Source organism: Zonotrichia leucophrys, chromosome 2 (genome assembly GCF_028769735.1).
Source record: "Zonotrichia leucophrys gambelii isolate GWCS_2022_RI chromosome 2, RI_Zleu_2.0, whole genome shotgun sequence".
NCBI lineage: Eukaryota > Metazoa > Chordata > Aves > Passeriformes > Passerellidae > Zonotrichia > Zonotrichia leucophrys.
The window spans coordinates 60,864,146-60,884,715 of NC_088171.1; the positions used below are offsets into that span (position 1 = coordinate 60,864,146).

The 20,570-nt window shown below is 39.4% G+C and overlaps 2 long non-coding RNA genes across 5 annotated transcripts in view; one reads left to right on the top strand and one right to left on the bottom strand.

Moving 5' to 3' along the window:
- LOC135444058 (uncharacterized) overlaps nt 1–20,570 on the top strand; it is a 127,341-nt gene that overhangs the window by 57,854 nt on the left and 48,917 nt on the right. For all 4 annotated transcript variants that reach the window (XR_010439157.1, XR_010439159.1, XR_010439158.1 and 1 more), the window contains exons 5-6: nt 212–315; nt 19,522–19,585. This is a non-coding gene — a long non-coding RNA (uncharacterized LOC135444058). The remainder of the gene's footprint in view (nt 1–211; nt 316–19,521; nt 19,586–20,570) is intronic.
- On the bottom strand, nt 4,700–9,238 carry LOC135444057 (uncharacterized). Its single transcript, XR_010439155.1, has 3 exons — nt 9,145–9,238; nt 6,254–6,357; nt 4,700–5,128 (listed from the first exon to the last, which is right to left on the bottom strand). It is a non-coding gene; the product is annotated as an uncharacterized LOC135444057 (long non-coding RNA).

Sequence of the window (20,570 nt, forward strand, 5' to 3'; positions counted from 1 at the left end):
ATGTGTAAATACACACATCCATCCATCCATCTATCTATCTATCCATCTATCCGCCGGTGTGTCTGTATAACTCAAAAACAATGGATCACATATCCTTTGCCAACTAGGCAATGGGAAAATAAGTAGCCTCATGAGGAGTCAGCAAAGTTTCATGCTTTAGTGGTTATATATATATACATATACATTTTTTTTTCTGTGTATCTTCTTGTAGTTAAGAAGTTGGCATTTGCACTAGACCAGAGGGGAAAAAAGACAACAGTCAGATCAGTTCTGCTGGCCATGACACAAAGTGGAAATGGGTGTCCCTAATTATGGGTAAGTATTTCAGTATATATGGTCTTCGCTAGCTTAAACCCAAGCTAACTTGCTCCCAGATGCTTAGAACACAATTCACTTGCTTCTCTTTGGAGAGCTGGAGCTCATGGTCAGTACTACAGAAAGGGCTCTTACACTATTTCAAGGCTTGTTGTTTTGCTTTTGCTGTAGCTCCCTCCATCCCTCACCATGGCCTATGCTTGGAAAAAATTTGATGCTAGATAATGTGGTTTCATTTGAGAAAGGTTAGTGGTTTAGAGGAATGCCACTGTTTACTTCTTCAAGGAGTATTAAAAGGTCAGAGAGGGGAAATAAATTGTCCTTCCATGCAAAACTTTTAATTTGATTTTTATCAATTTTACTGTGTTCCTGTAAGTTAGCTTTGCATAGCCAGTCTCTGGTACTGGAAGTCTCCACTACTGACTGGTGTCTGCCAAATGCTCACCCCTTCACCATCTCAGAAAGGCTCTGTTTCTTCATCATGGATACCTACCCTAATTTTAAACAAAGCTCTGCACATATTACTGGTTTCCAATTTATGCTACTTTGTCTCTTGTGGGGGTACCACTGTCAGCATTACTGCTGAGTGTTTAAGACCGTCAGCTTAGATTCTTGAGCTCCTTTTGTTTTCTCGTCATCCTCTAGCAAGTATTTAGTCTCATTTCTTTTCTGCTCTCCTTGACCTTCCCTCCATAGATATTCACATTGAGCTGGCCACATGTTATTCTGCTCTGACCTTATCTGGGCAGCTCTAGAATCACAAATAGCAGAGAGAGATCAAGCTGCAAATGCCCTTGACAGAGTGCCTCTTGATCCTTAGCATGAAAGGAGAAATGGGTAACAGAAGAATATGGGTATACTCTAAAAGGAACAGCACTGCAATGCATATCAGGTCTTTCAAATGTAAAGAACAGCCTGGGCATTTTAAAAATGTTTATTTTTATTTTTTTATTTTTAATAGAAATATCCCCTGATAATAGGGAAGCCTTTGAATGATGTGTCTGCTGTGCTGCCCAACAACAATACTGAGAGCTGGATGACACTGTTGGTGACCTTCAGCTCCTAAAGCACTGCTGGCCAAACAAATACTGTTTACAAGGCTGTTCCTGTGCCACAATATGCCCTGACTATTTCATGGCTTGACTTGCTTTCTGAAACACCAACCAGCTGATTTCTGAGGGAAGCAATGAGAAGCTGTCAAGTCTGGGGCTTTAAGACAGCTTAATGTGTCCTTGGCTTGCTACACCCTTAGAGCAGGGTGGGCTGCTAGAGGCAAAATTAATGGTGTTTTGGCTGGGCCATTTACAGAAGTGGGGTTTGTGGTGAGAATAAAGTAGCAAATTAGTAAGAAAAGTAAAGCTGTAGAGTTAAAAATCTATTTGTCTGTATAGTGCAAACCTGGTCTGTGAGGTGAAAATAAAAAGTACTGATACATACATGTGTTAAAGGTTGTGGTTGATGTTTAGGGATCAAAATTATAAACCAGTATACTGGACATTTCAAGAGAAAAATAAATTATGCTCTGTAGATGAATAGAACATTATTTCTATCCTCCATGATGCTTTATAAAACAGGTAAATTTGCTCTCAGTTGTTTAAAGATGGCTCCCCCTCTCCTCATCTCCCACCTGTTATGTTAGGGAAGTGCATATTGCTGCCTTGCTTGCAAGGCTACTCAGGAAAACTCTGAGTGTAAAAGCAAGTGACTTCAAAAGACTGTAGGCTTTAATTATAGCAGCACAGCTTCAGGTCTCAGAGAGCTGTCCCTGGGAGGATGCATGCAGTCAATACTGTCTAGACACTGTACACTAAGTACAAGTGTGATATGGTTAATATTTCTGAAGCAGGCTCCTCTGCTGTTGGTGATCTGCTTTCCACACCATGGTTAAGCCAGAGTTAGTGACATGTACTGAGTGTTCCCTGCTGGACTGGATTATAGTTGTCTAGTTTGGTGTCATATTCATAGTCTGATGGTGCACAACACTTTGGAGCAGGGCAAAACCCTGTCTGTGCCCCCTGTGAGCAGGAGCCACTGAGCAGTGTAGTGTCTTGGCAAGTTTAGGTTTATGGCACTGGATATTGTGTCATTTGCACCCTGGTTTATCAGCCAGGAAATCATGCATGGGATAATGTCTCCTGTTATGAGGCAGTGTGGGGTAGTTCCCTTGCTTTTTCCAGATTAGCTATCAGTCAAGGTGTGTGTGTGTGTTGGTATTTAGGCAGAAACTTGTAAAGCACTTGTATTTGCTTTATTTTTGTTTTCTATGTGTTTTGTTTTTCTCAATTGTGTGAGATAGAAGATAGAAGCAGAAGAGACAAGTATTCTTAAATGGTAGAAAAATGTAAACAGGAAAGAAATCCATATGTTAAAAAAATCCAATATAACCATAATTTTACTTCCTATTTGTCTTTCTTGTTTTTATGTATAAGTATTTAATTATCTGCATCTAAGCATATCCACCTTCTAAAGGTTTTCTGGAGTAGAAATCCTATTTACTGATCTTTAACATCTCTCCACTCCTGTTTTAATAGACAGGTATGCTAGCAAACATCCTAACATGCAAACATTGCAACTAGGATTTACAAAGTCATTAGCATAATAGAGATGAGAAATATAAAGTCTGAGCAGGGAAGGCAGTGTTACAGCATTTACAACTTGCTTCCCCTCATATTCCCTGATATATTTTAAATTACAAATAAAACAAAACAAAAGCAAAACAAAAAAAAACCCAAACCAAAAAATCCTGATGATTCTGATGAGGCCTGGCTCATGACTTTAACTAAGCAAAGTAAACTACACTGGAGCAGGGAGGAGGGTTTCTCATAGCATCCCTGTTCCTGGGGCCCAGGTGTCCTTGTCTGTCAAGGACTCTGCTCTCCCCTTGCAGCCGCCTTGGGCCAAATTGCAGAGCCTGGCAGCCCCCAGAACCCTTCACAGTGTGCAGCAGAAGTGATGTTACAAAAACAATGCCTAGTGTTCCTTCTCTTAGTGCTAGATGATGCTCTTTGCACCTAACACATTTTTCTTCATTTCATAACCTTTTTGGAAGCATAAAGTCAGTCAAAAAAGTACTGAAGTGACAGCTGACCTCTGTGGTTTTATGCAAAGGCAGAGGTGTCTTGTGTGGCCCCTTTACAGTTCAGCTGCAGTCTGTGCCAGAGAGTAAATCAATAAAGGCTCAGATGTAGTAGCAGAGCAGGCACAAATACTGTCACTCATTTTCAATTTCTGTTTGCAGAAAATTCCTGTAATAGTCAATTTTCCCAACCCCACTGGCCTCCCTCCTTCACTCCCTTTCTGAAAAACTGAAGAGAGGGGTTTGGAGCTTGCTGAGAAAGATTTGTTGGAGGGGAAAATGTCTGTGGCCAGTGTCTGGGAAGCAAGTACAAGTGGGGGCTTGCTGCTCTCTGTGCAGAGGTGCAGCCACTGTGCAGCTCTTCAGAAGCTGGAGATAGCACTACAAGATGAAATATCTGTCAGACTCACTTGGGCTCCTAAGCCTGCAATAGCTGTCGGCGACTAGTGAGAGACAAATTACATGTTTTTCCAGTGCTGTCCTTTATAACAATTATGCCTTAATAGTGGGAGGAAAGGGGATAGTTGGAAGTAGGTTTAATCCCAAAGGGTTGGTTCATTTCCTCTAACTACCACACTCGCCAGTAGCTCTGTTCTCCTTCCCTCGGCCTCCCTCCCTCTTCCTTTCTCCTTCCCCTCTCCCCATTCCTTGGCAAAGTTACCTTTGGCGTCATGGCCTGCTCATGGCAAGGATTAATGGTTTATTGGAATTTGCAAGCCTTACAGTAGTGGGGCACATATTCCTATGAAGTTTATTGCAATGCACCACAGTATATAATTTCATTAAGCTGCACATGTCATGGTTATTTGCCATTAATCCCAAGCCCTTTATGTGCAGTTTTATCAGTCTCAAATGGCAACAAAATAAAAAATGAAATAAAATAGAATAATGCCTAAATACATGCAGAGAGGTCAAGGGACCCGATATGCTGACTACAACAACAAATTTATCATTTCATTTATGGGTGGGCAGGGAAAGGGAGCAATTTCTTCACTGTATTTTAATTAACTGTGTTTCACTGCACGGTAGTAAAGATAATAACCATAACATTAGTGCAACTACTACACTATCAAATGCTTGTCACAGCCTAATATTCTCCAACAATATAGCTTCACAATGGAAACATGCACAACAAAAGAGCAGCTTGATTTGTTAGTTTACTGGGGCTCTGTGTTTTTGGAAGGCCTGTATATATTTCTGCTAGCCTGATTAAAATAGAAAGAAGTGTACATAGTGGAGAATAATATTTTTACTGGTGTGGGATTCATTTAACAAAAGTGTTCCTTCAGGAAAACAGAACCAAGATGCTAATGTTATACCTCATTTATTGCCAGCATATTCAGTGACATTTCATAATGTACATCTGTCAGCCAGAGATATAAATGAATGAGGTGAACCATGCAATTTACCCTCAGGAAGTTCCATTAGAGCCCCCAAAGTATAATATTTATGAGGTCAGAATCAATTAATCAGATAGCTGTATTTGCTTTTCAGCTCAGCATGCTCTTCTGCACCAAGCTGTTGCATTGAGAAAGTCTTTCCTATTTGATAAGAGGAGTCAGTTTGTATGTGCTGCATGTAGTCTGTTCTGTAAATCAGTTGCTTTCCTCACGCAACTTATACTCTTTACAAATACAAACTGTAAATTAAGAGACTGAAAAACAAGTCTCTCTCAAAATGCGCCCCAGAACAGAAGAGTTGTGTGTTTCCTGCTCCTTGCTGTAGCCTCTTGCAAATCTGTTGAAAATGAGGAAAAAAACTGGGAGTAAATGGTGTACTTTAACCAAACATGCTTCCAGTGAGCAGAGTGTCTTGTGGGGAAAGTAAGCAATAGTTAATTTTTAAAACCCTAAAACTGTTGTTTTGATCTAAGGAACTCACTCAACTTTATGAAGAAAGTTGAGTGAGTTCCATCTCACTCAGATGGAACTGAGATGTGTTACCAACATGGTTTTGCTTTGTTAGATTTAAACAATCTAACTTCTTAGTTAGATTGACCATTGGTTTGTCCCTGTGAAAATGTGTGTTCTATCATTTTTGTTATAAATTGCAATCATGCCCTGAGCTATTTTCAGGTGTATTGGGTTTTCCTGGCACTCTGACACCAGTGGAGGAGCAGCCTCATGGCTGCCAGAGCTCCTGAGAGGTGCAGGTGCAGCCTGGTCACCACTCCAGGTGTGAACTCCTGATTCCTAAATGGAGCCTTTCTTGTAAAGAGATTTTTAAAAACTTAACTGTAATTTTGATCTTTTTGTCGCTTTCTTTTTCTTTCTTCCCCCCCCCCTTTTTTTTTGTAGGCAACAGATGCAAAATATAAATTTTGATAGCAAAATCTGTGTCAATGTGTTTGCACTGTCATAAATGATGCCAAGATATGATCCAGCATTTCTTTGTTCCTTTGAAAATAAGTTTAAGATGGTTCAGAAATTGCCTGTTATCTAATAAAACTACTTTTCTATGAACATTCTTCAATGTTCATTTTCACTTTCAAGGATGAAAGTGAAAGCAGGAAGGGCACATCTGAAATCACTTGTAGAATTATTACAAGCAAAGAATTAACTGGTAAAAAGTCCTTGAACAATGCTTTGCCTTCACAGTTTATGATTAATATCCATAACAATTAACATTTTGTACTTAAAGCCTCTCATTTTGTGGGGGTTGAATAGCTCATACTTCAGATTTGGCCTTTTGCTCTTGAAGAATGTGGATGGTAAGGCAAAATGTTTTTTTTTTTTACCAAAACTACTGTCAGAAAGTGCTGATACATCCCAAAACCAATACCTCCCAGAGCAGGTGATCTGAGCAACAGAGGAAGGAGGGATGAGGTCCCTGTATGTCACATAACCCCGTGTATGTACTCACTTCAGAAATAAGGAACAATGCCCAACATCCATCAGAAAGCCAGGAGACTGGTTTGGAAGAGGAGCTGATCCTAAACACTGTGGGTAAGTGCGCTGAATTCATCTCTGGCCAAAGGGAGAGTGGGAGGGAAGAAGTGGATCAGTTTCAGTAGCTGAGTGTTACAGAGTTATCAGCCACAGAAAAGATCAGTGAGCTGATTTATCAGGAGCATATAAAAATGAGTTTGAATACTTATTTTATTGACATTGATACCTGTGACTTTAATGCTGCTGCTTCCATTCCCAAGTGAGCATCCCAACCATCACTTAGGGAGTTTCCCATTTCTTTCTGGACTCTTGAGCATCATAATGAAACAAATGAGAAAACCCTGAAGCCCAAATCTGCCTGCCTGTGTGGCAGCAGAAAGCAGAGCTAGCTGTCAAGGCATTCTCCACTGGGGTAGATGTGACTCTGTCTTTATGAAGCAGCCAGCTTATCAGGAAATGCAGTATTTTTATAAGCGTGGTGTGTGCAGAGTCTGATTTGTGTATATTTATTCTCACTACCTAGTTGTATCAAGGCACTGTGAACATCATTGTGTTTTTGTTTGCTTGTTTTTATTGTCTCTGGGCTAGTGAGCATTATTGGTAGGATATCACTGACCAGCTGGAATTCATGATATTTTTCTGCTGTGTGATTTTGCTACTGAAGCTTTGTAAACAGAGGGCAAACACTTCTGGAACGAGAGTGAATACCCTTGTTTGCATATGAATGAGTATTTGTATGGACCCTTATTCTCAGCATTTATGCAAACTCATACATGTGAAGGGGTGTGGAAAAGCGAACAAAAAACCAGAATCAAAATGAGAGGCTGGATTCATGGAAATGTTTGTTTTCCATTATTTGTCCTGTTCCCTTCATTTTTTCTATTGTACAGGGTTTCAAAATGGCCCACACCATGTGCAAGAGTGTTTTTGGTATAAGGCTTTCTGATTTAACCAGATAGCAGAAGGAAAGGATAGCTCATCTGAATGGAGGAAATGTCAGGCAATGGTTTCCAGTCAATACTCCTAGTTTTCCTGATCTCCTACCATTGCAGGGCAACTAGGGGGACCAAAATCAGTGATGATTTTAGAAAAAGATGAGGAGGTAATAGCTTCTTGTCATGGCAAGTTATTACAAGCTTCTCTATGTTAATGGATAAGGTAGTTTAGATTTTGCCCTCTTTTCCTGAAAGTGCATAGTAAATGATCTTTTATCTGTGCAGGGGAACTCTTCTGCAAGCAGCCAGGGCTAACTCATCTTGCTGTCCATTCATACAGTCCCTGTTATACACCATCCTGCTGGGACACTGCAGGCTGGCTAAGGTTCAGACTGCAGGGTCAGGGGGAAATGTGCTTGATAAACTGTTTTTGCTGGTAACTGTTCTCCCAAAGTAGAGCAAGAGCAACAGAATTCTCAATTTGCAAAGGAATAAGAGAAGCTACAACTGCCTACGTCTGGTGTTTACACAGTGCTTTGCGGCAAGACCTGAAGTGAGCAAGGTAAAGTTCTGCCTCTTAATTTAGTAGAGTTCCTTCAACTCCCACAGGACCCTCTCTAGGAAGCCCCTTTTAGGTAGTTTATATGTGCCTCCCTTGGGTTTTGCACATTTATTATGGAAGCATTTAGCTTTTCTTATCCAGGCCTTCCTTTCAGGGTTCTGCTTTTAAAATTTTATCTGGTTTAAATTTTCATGTTAACATGGGCTGCCATTACTTACTGAGATTCTGTGGGATTCCATCCAGTAAATGAATATATGCTTCCTCTGTTTAGATTTATTCCCCTTTACCATGTCAGAATCCCCTGTTTACACTTGGTATGTCCTGTGACTGGGGATCAGATGTCCATTACTCGTGTGCCATGACCCCTTTTAACACTTAGAATTGCTGGTTAGCTGCCTGTGTTAAAGCAAAAACGAGGATGCAGTCACCTTCCCGAATGTCCTCCAGAATCCCTCCTGCATACTGTGAGCAGCTCCTCATGGTTCCTGCATGCCCTCTCAAGCCATATCTTACACTAATATTTGACTTATGAATGACAAAGAGGAGAGGCAGAAATGAAACCTCTGTAGAGGGGGAGGAAAAAGGGAAAATCTGATCATGGCACACTCTTTAAACAAGACCCCAGAAAAGTTAAAAGACTGTGTTTTTGTTGGCTAAGAAGATTTATGATCTTTTTTGTGAAAGGAAATCTAGAGAAGACCTTGGAAGTTAGGTTAGAATAGTATTGCTGGTTCTATTTCACTCTGAAAAAAGAGGATGGTGCTAGAAAGTTTGTGAAGATAAGAAAAAGAAAAATACAGCAACAAAGTTATTGCAAATGAACATTTTTTTTTGCCATCTGGAATGGGGAATGGTATCACAGAAAAGGAGTATCTGAAGATTGAAATTCAAATAGTATATGACAGCCAGCTGAAAAGAGGAGTCAGGGAATTGTAAAGAACAATGAAGCAAAACAAGGAAATCTAGTTGCTGCATACAGAGAAGTAGACTGAACAAACAAAGAAAAAAGATACTACTCAAAGGTTCTTTTAAATGAGAGTAACAAAAACCTCCTTTCTACATCTAAGGGAGTGTACAGTGAGCACTAGAGAGATGAACAGGGAAATTCTTCAATGAATAAGTAAAGAAAGATAAACTCTATTAACAGAAAGGTCTACCAATACCATTGTGGGGAAGATAATTCTTCCGACTGCTCAAAAATCAAACATAATTATAGCTTGAGGGAGTATGCCACCTCTTAATGTTACTGAGAATGGTTTGGGGGGGTTCTAAAAAACAAAACAAAATAAAAACATGGGAAAGAACACATAGTCTGTGTAAATTCATAAACATGAGGGATATTGTATTCATATTTCTAGAGTCCCATACCTTCTCTCAGTGGTACTTCTTGGGGGCAGTTCTTCACAGCACAGACTTCTGCTTGCTACTGCTTCTTAGTCAGGACTCCTTCCAGACTCTCCCTGACAGGCCAACCCACTCCCCCTTTTATCCCAGTTATCTTCATTAGCCACAGCTGCCATCCAATTAAGGACATCACAGCTGCAGCCCATCAAGAACAACTGGGACCTACCGGGGCAAGGCCTATATACAGATATTCAAGTACTATATTTCCCCTTTTCCTTTTACTTACAGATATTCAAGTACTATACAGATATTCAAGTACTATAGAGGGAAAGACCATAGGTTTACTTTCTCTGTGTGGTTTGGTGGAGAAATCAAAAGGCAGGAGAAAGCCTTTCCATTTCAGTGAGCCTGGCAAAGGCACATGAAGCTGCAGAGAGGGGAAATGAAAGAATTAATCAAGTAAAACTAACCTAAATGTTGTTAACACTGTGCTAAGAACTAGAGGGACATATCTGGAGAATAGTGCTGCACTGACATAGCTCTAATAGCAGGGCTTCTGTAGTGCAGGCAATATGGACCTGGCACAGAGTACACTTTGTCTGCATCTACAATCTGCAAAAGGCTGAATGGATAAATGTACCTGTATTTATCTAAGATAATTCTGAGAGCAAATTACAAGAGAAGCTCTATGGAAGTTGTGCAGGAAGTTTGTGTCTATTTTAAGCTTAACAAAACTTATTGAAATCAGTCAAAAATCTAGTGTAAAGAGATTAGCTTATTATATCATAAACTGAAGTAAATTTCTTCCTTATACTGATTTATTTGAATTGGGATGTAGATAGAGTAAGGTGTATTCTATACAGAGAGGTGAGTTGATTCACCTGTAGTTTGAATTTATTTCATGCTTTTTACTAATTTGCTAAAAAAATCACCTTATTCCAAACCATCTTAATTCTCTGAGGTGCTTCCACAGCTAAAAAAGCTTGAATTTGATTCAGTACTTACTTTTTTTAAATTAAATATTTATGAGAATTTCACTTGTAAGGGATCAGAGCAAGATCCTGAACAATGAGCTGATTTATTGCTGCTCTTCCAGTTGGAGATAATGTGAAAGGATCTTGGCAGCCTAATGAAGTTTTTTATAAAGACACAGCTTAAAGCCCATAAAAAAGTGTCATTATGTGATAGCTGGTTGAATGCATTTATTGTCCTGTAAATATAATTGTTTGTTAAGCAATCAGCTGGGTTTTCTGAGTGCTATCAGCAACGACTTTTCTTTGAAATCATGTTGGATTTAATGTATATTCCTATTCCAGGACTAACTCTCTTCTAGTTTTTTTAATGTTTACAGCAGCAGAAACTCCACTGAAATCTAACAAGTCTCTGTATTTAATCTGATGCAACTAGCAGGATAGCACTGGGCTTGACATTGTGATGTGTGCATCATCCAAGCCCTATACTACAACTCACACCATTGTGTAATACATCAAAATTCATCAGAATGTTGGTACTCCTCCTCTCTCTCACAGTATTTTAATAGAGAAGTTGATATCTGAGCAATGATGTCTTAATTAAAAGGACAGTTAATTATTTGTGATGAAGACAGGGGAATGGGGAAGCTTCACTGCAAATGATTTTTTGCATGTTTGGATTCTGCTGAAATCGTGATCTCTCTCTCTGTTTGTATAATGCTCCTGCATGAATAATGCAGTTAGTATCAACACTTATTGGCCACTGAAACTTTTTTAAAAATGTAAACTGCTTAGAAAAGTTTTCAGAATAAATGTCTTCTGAGAGTTATTCTATACTATTAATTGACTGGTTTGGTTTTAATTTCTGGGTTCTTTACTTCTTATCATATTTTAAACCATTTCTTAAATAAAACTATCATGTCCTGTACAAGAAGCTTCTCCTTTAACTTGACTTGTAATATATATTTTTATATGCTGCTATATGTTTCTATTTCTTTCACAAACAGAAACAATTCCCTTGGCTTTCTAATACAAGTGGAGATCTTAAGTAGATGCAGCTTAGATACTTGAAATCACTGGGACTCGAGGTGTGGATTCTGCCAAGCTGAATCTTCAAGTGTTGATTTAAACTCTTTACACATTGTGGCTTCACCTTGAAGCTGAGGTGTAGTTTGTAATCCTTGTCTCCAGTTCATGAATGGAGCCTGGTTCTTGTTCTCTCTCCATTTACCTATATTGAGGTGTGCGCAACACCTCCCTGATTTCAAAAGTGACTGTATGCAAAACAAAGCAGATTATTCTTTCTGCAGTCCAGTGGGATGAGACTGTTGGTGATTTAGTTTTTGTCCACCTGCCTGCTTCAGGCTCTGGAGCCTGGGATGCCACAGCAGGACACAGTTAAACTGAAATGGGACAGGCAGCTCTGGGTGTGCTGCAGTGATACCAACAACTGTGGGTCGTTCCGTGGTCTCTGTACCTTGAGAGAAAGCAACACATTGCCCTCTTTGTGTTGAGGAGGAGAGTAACACAGAAGCTGAGAGGTAGTGGGTGTAGGAAGGATTTCCTGCAAGCTTTTCAATCTGGGCTGTGTGCTGAAGCCTGGGAAGAGAAGTAAATTGCCAGATGGCACACTTGTCACCATCTTGTCCTGCTTACCGTCTGACAGGAAGCCTTTGCAGCTCCTTGCTTCCTTGATGACAGGCTCTTTTGATTTGATCCAGCCTGTTTTAAGGGAGGAGAATATCTGGGAGGTGGGTGTGCATGCCTGTGAACTGGATTTTAGAGAACCCTACCATTATGGGAGTATGTGTGTGCAGTGCCTTTGCACCTTGAACAGCAGCCTGCACAGAGGTTTGGTGATGCATTGCTTTTGTCATCTAGATAGGATCAATTTCAAATATCAATGTTTCAGTATTTATTCAGTGTAGCTTCTGAAGCTTGCTTTGTGGAAGTATCCTTTTACCCTCTTTAGCTCTCTGTGATTTTAAGAGAAATATTATCCCAAATGGCTCGCTCTCTGAGGGAATTGGGGGGTCTGCTTTGGAGGGGCAAAGGCATAAATTAAAACCTCATTCTTTCTGCTGCTAAGAAGCAGAATAGAGCTTAATTAAGTTTGAGGCATGACACTTGATTCAGAGGAATGTACAGCAGATAGGTGAATCTCTTTGTTGTTCAGGGACTAGCTCTGCTGAGGCATGCTGTGTGGGGACGTGCTGTTGCTGTAAAACAGCTCTTGAATTCATGGTCAGGAGGTGGTAGCACCTTACAGAAGCTTGCTAGGCTTTAGGTGGGGCTGAGGGGCTGTTATCTCCACATCCCTTGGCAGCTGGGGCTCACTGATCCTCCTGTGAACATCTCAGTGCCCCATCTCCTGCTTGCTGCCCTGCACTTTCACGGCATTTAGGCTAAAATGGGTAGGTCCTGCTTAATCAGACATGGAGAAGGAAAGAGCTAGAAGCAAGCTGAACTTCTTGATCAAGCCTTACTGCAGAGGGTCATGGAACCTTGGCACCTAAAATAAATTATATGAATGCTGTGAGTGGTCTCCAGCCTTTCTAAACTTACTGGAATAAAGGTTTGTGTGTGCAGTGGCTAGGGGAGGGGGTCCTCATTCCTGGCTCAGTCTGCTGTAATGCAAACAAGAGATATTAATCACAGACCAGCCAGGCTGGATGTGTTTCAGACACACATCTCGCCCATCCCTCACTAACCAATTCATAAAGCTCCCTGGTGATGGGGATTCCACATGTCAGACAGGAGTCTATAGTCAGGCCCTGGATCATCTGCCCTCCTTGCTACTTTAGCTTCCCATCTTTTGGCATACCTGTTAATTTTTGCTTGTCAGTATTTTTTGCAAATATTGTTGATTTTTCTCATTCACTAGCAGGGCTATTTGATCTGTGTCTGATTTGATCTGTGTCTGCAGACCCAGTGTACATGCTTTATAGTGTGAACAGCTCAGTGCACTTTAGTGCTCAAGATCATAGAGCTCTTTTGTAAACAGAGAGAAAAAAAGAAAGAAAGAAAATACCCTCACAACTCTTTTTTATTTCCTTGAAATGTGCCCTTAAAAGCATAATAATGCTCTCAATGCTCATATAGATACCTTAAAAAAAGTAAAAAGAAAACACATTCTTTCTAATCCCTACTACATCCTTGGAGTTGGATGATGAGTATTTCAAAGTGTGTTCTGTCAAAGCTTTTCTGACAAGCAGTGATTTTTTTCTGTGAATCTTAAACTTCAAAAGATAGGAGTATTTAGTAAATGAATTCATTTCAAAGGATTAGACTTTCACTGCGGATGTTTTTGTCTGCTTTATTTCCCTTGAATCTTATAATTGCATCTCTCTCCTGTACCTGCAACAGATTAATAATCTTCCTTTGCTTTCATCACACTCCAGTGGCTTTGGTTTGTTTTTATCAGCTGCTTCTAATAGTTTTGATTTTCTTTACTTAAATCTGAAATGGAAGCATCAGTGGCAAGGTAATATGGTAAGTGATAATAATATGCAATGATGCCTTCAATCTCCTTTTTTCTCACCTCCCCCCCTCACTCTAATGACATTCACACGATGGCAAAAGTAAACAAAGAGCACATGTATACAAAAAGGGAGAAAGGTCTTTATTTTGCTGAAATAGAAAGTTCTATATTTTGCTGAGCTTTTATATTGCTGAAATGCTAAATTGATGCTGGTCTCTGTGTACGGGCCCATGGCATGAGGTGTAAAATCTATGGATTAAGGGCTGCAGTACAATGCTAGCAGTCTGTGGTCTGACTGACCATATAGCTGAGATTATATTGACATTTCTGCACCAGCCTGGAGAAGGTGGTAACTGGGAGCATGTGTCACATATTTCAGAGCTTTCTTTTCTAGGTTCTCCTTCTGGAGAGGCCAGATGCAGTCACCACCAGGCCACTTGCAGTGCCCCTGCTGAGCAAACGTGCTGCAGCAGGAGAGGGAACCCCAGTGAAGGTGGGCTGTGTTTTGTGCCAGAGGAACTGGCAAAGCTGTGCCACAGAAAGAGCAGCAGCTCCCTTTACCAAAGAGCACCTCAGAGGGTCCACAGGGACTCTGGGCCACTTCTGGGACCTGGATGAGTCCTTGATTTCTCCTTTAGTTTTGCTGCTATTGCCTTCAGTTTGGCTTCTCCTTTCTGTTTGTCTTTTGTGAATTCTCTGGTGAATTCAGTGAATGGGTTTCTTTCCCTTGAGAAAAGGGAAGGTACCTCCCATTTTCCAGCCACCAGGAGATATGGGTCATTTAATAGGAACACAATAAAGCCAACTATCACAATAACCTGGTGTGGGGGTCCCAGTTGTTGGTTTCTCTGGGTCTGGATTGAAGGCACTTGAGACAGGAGTTCATGTTTGGACTCAAGTGTTTATTATTTCTCATCAGTAAAACAGTCTCATGACTGTGAGTTCGGATTTTCATTGGAAGGCACAAAATGGCTAACAGTCTCTTGTTACAAGGTCTTTTAAGACTAAACTATCCAATTAAGTACTGACATCTAAATTATTTTCCCTTTTAATCCAATAACTGATCCTAAAAAGCCCACAATGCAGGCTTTTCTGCCCAATTACAAAATGCCACCCAAACCCATGAAGAGGAAGGAAGAAGAAGCATGAAGAAGAAACTCAGGATGACACCCTGTGCCCTCCATCTTGCTTCCATCCACAACATACTAAAAATCCCAAAACCTAAATTTCTCAACAAGTGATACACATTCACTACTCTCTATAATCTATTTCACACTTTAGTGGATTCTAGTCCGTCTTGAAGTCTAGGAAACTTTCTCCATGGGTCAGGGCACCCCAGAGCAGACAAAGAAATATTCCCAGTGCCCTGGGTTTCCACAACCTGTGCTAGTTATAGGCAAGGATGTTACAGCCCTTGATCTTATTAGTGTATGTGTGTAAGGGTTTAGGGATGGTGCTCCAAGATTTAGTATTCTCACAAAAAACCCCCTGCCTCTCTGCTACAGGATTTTCTTTGAAGCTTTGCTTTGGCAACTGCTATTACCTGTCCCAGGAAAGAAGGAATAAAGGCAGACTTCTTTCCACAGGCAATTCCAAAACTCTTATTTATAAATGATCCCATTATTTATTCCTGCTGTTTTTATTGCTGCAGTTCCTAGAAGCTTGTGTCATTCAAAATTAATTTAAATTTAAAGAGAAGTGTTTTAATATCTAGTTCCAAACCCACTGAAATCAGTGTAAAAACTGTTTGTAATTTGGATGGGAATTTGTATCTTAAATCCAGACCAAGCTGACATGATGGACATGATTTATGTACTCAGTCTGTGCCTTTATCAGCTATCTAAAGTTATGGAGAGGTGGAACATTTTCAGTTTGGGGGCTTGAGGAGAGAATAGAGTTACATTGTAAATAGCAGGATATTATTACTGACTCAACAATGCTCTGACAATGTTTCATAAAAAGTTTTCATGGCCACCATAAAATTTAATTTTTCCTCCTGTTTTGTGGTGGTGCAATATTCTGTCTCTGAATGCTTTGTGCTCTTTTGTTTGTCTGGGTATTTGTGTTTAAACCAATACACAGGCTCAGTCTGTTTTACATGTACAATGTGTTGAGCAGTTAATGTCAGCATTAGGATAAACTATTTACAGTATATCTGCATGGATTTTTACACTATTTAATTAGGGAAGAGATTTTTTTATCTAAGATACAGGGTGTGCATTGCTCCTATTGCGTTGTTAAGGAGTGGATTGAAAGTTTTTCTGTGATCTCTCAGATAATTTTTTTGTCTTTCTCTGGAAAGTGGCCTTTCCTCCACAGAGAGCATAATGACAAAAATATATCCCTTAAGATTTAACATGAGGAGAGAGAAAGAGAAACAAAGGTCATTGGTCTTTGAAGACAGGTGGAATATAAAAGACATGTCTCCTGTGCCGCTGTACAGACAACTTAATTGTGTGGATTTTTCAGTGTTAAATAATGGATGCTATGATCTGTCATGGGGCAGTTTTTTAAGGTTTGTATGTTACACAGTGGATTGACTTAGACAATTTTTTAGCTAATAAGTGCACATGAACTACAGAGAGAACTCATGGGAATATCAGTTTTCCTCTTTTTAGTATGCTGTAGGAGGTCTGAAGCTGAGCATGCAGTGGAATGTTATTTTTATTATGATGCCGTTCTCTCAAATATATCACAACAACAACCACAAAATCAAGAAAGCACATTGTGGACTTTGTTTTTTCTCTGTGTTCCCTCTGACTGGGCTTGAAGACTTCGGCTTTCAAGGCCATGAACAGGAATGTTACGGAAACGCGCGACTAATTTAAAATTCAAAGATGTTTCAAAAGATGAATAAACACATTTGATCAGATCATCCTGTGTTCCTGAAGGTTCTCTTTTCGTCCTTCAGAACTCTATAGTGATCCAGGCAGAGGTACAGCCTGCACACACGATCTGAGTGCCCACTGTAGATGCAGGGAGCTGGGCTGGCTCTGGGCTGTTTATCAGTCTTGCCCAAGCCTCAGTGTGATGGATCTCTTGGGGCACTGACTGCAGGCAGTGGTCTGCAGTGCTCCATCACTCCAGGGCTTTGAGAGTCTGCTGCTGTATTGTGTGCAAATGAAGCCTTTTGTTCGATGAGATTGACAGACATGTTTGGGCAAATAAAACATCTAATTTGAGTGATCTAATTGCTGACTCTAAAATGCTGTTTGCACATTACACTGTTTAATTACTTCAGTCTAGTAGTTGTCTAGCAGTGTCTCAATCTGTTATATCTGCCAGAATTAAAGTGGGGGAAAGGAATTTATTTGGGTGTCATTCACTGTGCAACAATTGTACAAAACCTTAAATGGAGAAGCAATGTTTGTCCATTTTAATACTTTTTGTTACAGTGCCACAATAGCATAAAATAAGAAAAAAAAAATCTATGCGGCTTCTCTCCAAGGTTTTGTGGTTCTTGACAGCAGTAAAATGTAGTCTGAGAATGCAGTTCACAAAATGAATGCCAACAAAATGCAAACTAGCATAGTCTTTACATTTTTCCAACACAGCTCTTAAGATGAAATGAAATTATATGTGAGTATAATGGGAAGAATAAATGCAATTAGCCACATTGTGCACTCCGCTCTATTTAATTCAAATTGTGAGAGCACAACTTGTATTAGCTTTATATATAGCTCCATGTAACTCACAGCTCTCAGCAATCTTACCACAGTTATGTACATTCTTTACAAGGGATGAAAAAGTAACAAAGCTGGCTATCTTTTCAGAACATCACATTGCCTTCTAAACATGTGCTTGCATATTTGTAATCTGTTGTCCTCTTGGTAAAGCTTGTCTAAGAAAAGTGCTGGAGTGGGAATGGAATCTCTATATGCAGCTGCACATCACAGTAGTTTTAAATCAAAGACTACCCCACCTCGTGGAGAAAATACACATCATTGCTGCAGTATTTTCCCTTTGCTATCCTCTTGGTTATGAGTATTGCATTTATTACTTTGATCATTTCTATTGGTTCACATTTGTGGCAACCTGTGTCTTCTGCAAAGGTTGCATGAGGCATTGTACAGTGCCTCAAAGTTTACCGGGTTTGGTTATGAGGGGGAGCACTGATTCCCTAAAGAATGCTTTCTTGGGGAGCAGTATCTCCCACAGGCCAAGAAGCTATGAAACAGGATTTGCCTGGAGTGCCCTTTTGCTGTCTTCTGCCATTTAATGTGATCAGCATTCAGATAAACACAAAGAGAACCAAAAAGAAGTAGTTCTTTTTTTAACACTGAGTTGGGCCTTGGTGTCACACCCTTCTCTGCACATCTGACTTCTGTAACTCCTTGGGAACTTTGAATATGAGACTATAAATGCAGAGGCAAAGCCGTTATTTATATATTTAAGAGTGCCATGTGGCACTGGCTTGTTTTGAAAGAACTGCATGTGTAAGGTAAGCATCTGACTGACCTTTCTGTAATTTCTCAAACTTTGACTTTTTCCCCCTCCTTCCCAAACCTCATCTGCTCACAGCTGCAATCCTACTCTTTGCTACGAGTCACAGTCTGTGTTTGTTTCTGAGGGATCTTTCCTGTGTTGCAAGATGGGAACCAGCAGAGATGTAAGCACTGTAGTATATTCCCTGAAGCTTCTCTAAAATGTTTATGCCAGTGGCAAAGATCCTGTTTGACATTTCAGCACAATAGGGTTGAACGCAAGAGCTTCAGGGACTGCTGTGCACTCTGCTGACATTCACTTGCCTGCAGTGGTTGGAGGAAAAGTCCCATTGCACTTGGTTTCTGCTCCTAACTTATCAGTCTCTTGTCTTTGTTAGGCTCTGCTCTTAAATTGAAACTGCTTCTTCACATCACTTAGGCTGCACCTCAGGTAGCAGACATGTAGGCACATCTGGGTCAATTACTTGACTGCTGCTGGCCCTTCCTGAGTATATCTAAATCCCTTCTAAGTCTCCCCTGGATGAATCATCTCTTAACCTGTGTATGGGGGGTATTTTCAGTTTGAGATGGCTGCTCAGCCCATGGGAACAAACTGATGTTTGAGTTGGCGCTGTTAGCAGCTACTGGTGTGACCACTCCATTCCATATATTATCCATGTTCCTTCCTCCTAAGATGTTTTTGAAAACTGTGGATAGCCTTAGAGCTAAAAGTAAAATATGTGCTGGTCATATTGCCTCTTCATCTCACCTCTAAATAATTTTTGAAAGCTCTAGAAGTGTTTAATTGGCAGAGAAGCTGAAAAAATTAAAATCCCAGATCAGACCATGACTTTTCAGACATGAAAATACCATGTCTTGGTTCTTATTCTATGAAAGACTTGGAGTCTTTTTGCAATAGTAATTCTGATAAAGGTGTAAATTCCAGTATTGATTTTGGACTTTACTATTTTTTTGTGTACTTACATATTACTAGGAATCTGTTTTATAATCACACTCATAGACTCTTGGTGTTGCACGGAATTGTGGTTGACTGTATTCATTTTTATTGCAGTATTAGGGCTATTCTGATTGGTTAAACATACTACAAAAAAAAATACAGGATTGTACTTGAAATGAAAATAAGTTTTAAAGTTTCCTGTTGTTTGTGATATACTTTTGCTTTTCTACTGAGCATAATTTTAGTAAATCTCTTTGTAATTTAAGATTTTAATAAGGATCTAAGATATTTTCCAGTCTAACTAGGTTAATTCTGAGTTCTCATATTCATTATCAGCAGTTCTCCTATAGCTCTGGTGGTGTACAAAGAAAGCAGATATCAGAAACTCTTTATTTAGGTGTTTTTAAGGGGGTACCAGTAATGATGAGTAGAACAGTCTGGACAAACTATAAGCTGCTTTGTCTTTATGTCTTACTGCCTTTTAGCTTCTCCCCAGCTATTTTAGAAACTTCAACATTTGTTAGTCTTTTGCTTTTATTTAATTCTGTGCTCCTTCTATTCTTTTAGAATTCAAAGAATCCAAGTTCTCCACAGCAACTGCTTTCACAAACTCAAGATTTGAAGATTTAAGGTAGGTTCTGAAATTGATTTGATATTTGTCACATCCATCAAGACAATGAAAGTAATACTAGTAGTGGTGATATTATTAATGATTTGCCATTCCATGTCTTAGATGAATCAAATGTGAGAAAATGTTTACAACAGATTTATGAAAAAGAAATGTTGAGCAAAAGAACACATTTCATTGCAAATGTTGCAGAAAATTTCCAAAAACTGGAGTGTTTAATTTTATTTAATTAGACACTGTGGAAACACATATCTTTTCCATTTTCTATAAATAGATTGTCTTCCTGATTAAATTATTAGTACTGAGCAAACATAGGAGAGAAAGGGGAACAAGCAGTGACTGATAAAGACAAGTCACAGATGTTTATTTATCTAATTCATGCAGCAGTTTTAATCTGCTGATAGATTCTTTGAAAGTTTTGATCAGTTTAGTGGGATTATGAGATAAAACAGACAAAATTCAATAAAAACATTAAAAATAGAGAAGATTTGATTGGATTTCATTATTAGCTGTTTTGGTTGGTTGTGGGGTTTTTTGTCTGGTTGGTTTTTTTTTTTTTGTTAGGAAAAGTAAGGTTTGTGACATATGGAAAGATGGTGGCTTAGGAATGTTAGATCATAAATTTTCAGTTGGATAGACTTGATAGAATTTTCTATTAATTGAATTTAACTACCATTACCTGCTCCTAAGTCTTCCTTTTAGCTGATAAATTAAAAATAATCCATTTAAAATGTTTTATTTTTGTGCTTATTTTAGGGATATATCTAAAGGAAACCCCCATACTTAGGCCTTTCCTGTACAGCATTGCAATTTCTTTCATATTTCTCAGAGTTAAAAGCAACCCAGGATGAACATTTTAAACTTATCTACATGTATACTGCATGCTAAAGAAGCTGTGTGCTTTTTTTTTCAATAACTAATTTTATTAAATTACTATTACTACCTGCTTTTTATAAATATTTTGCTCTGTTTTGGGAGGGAAAAACTC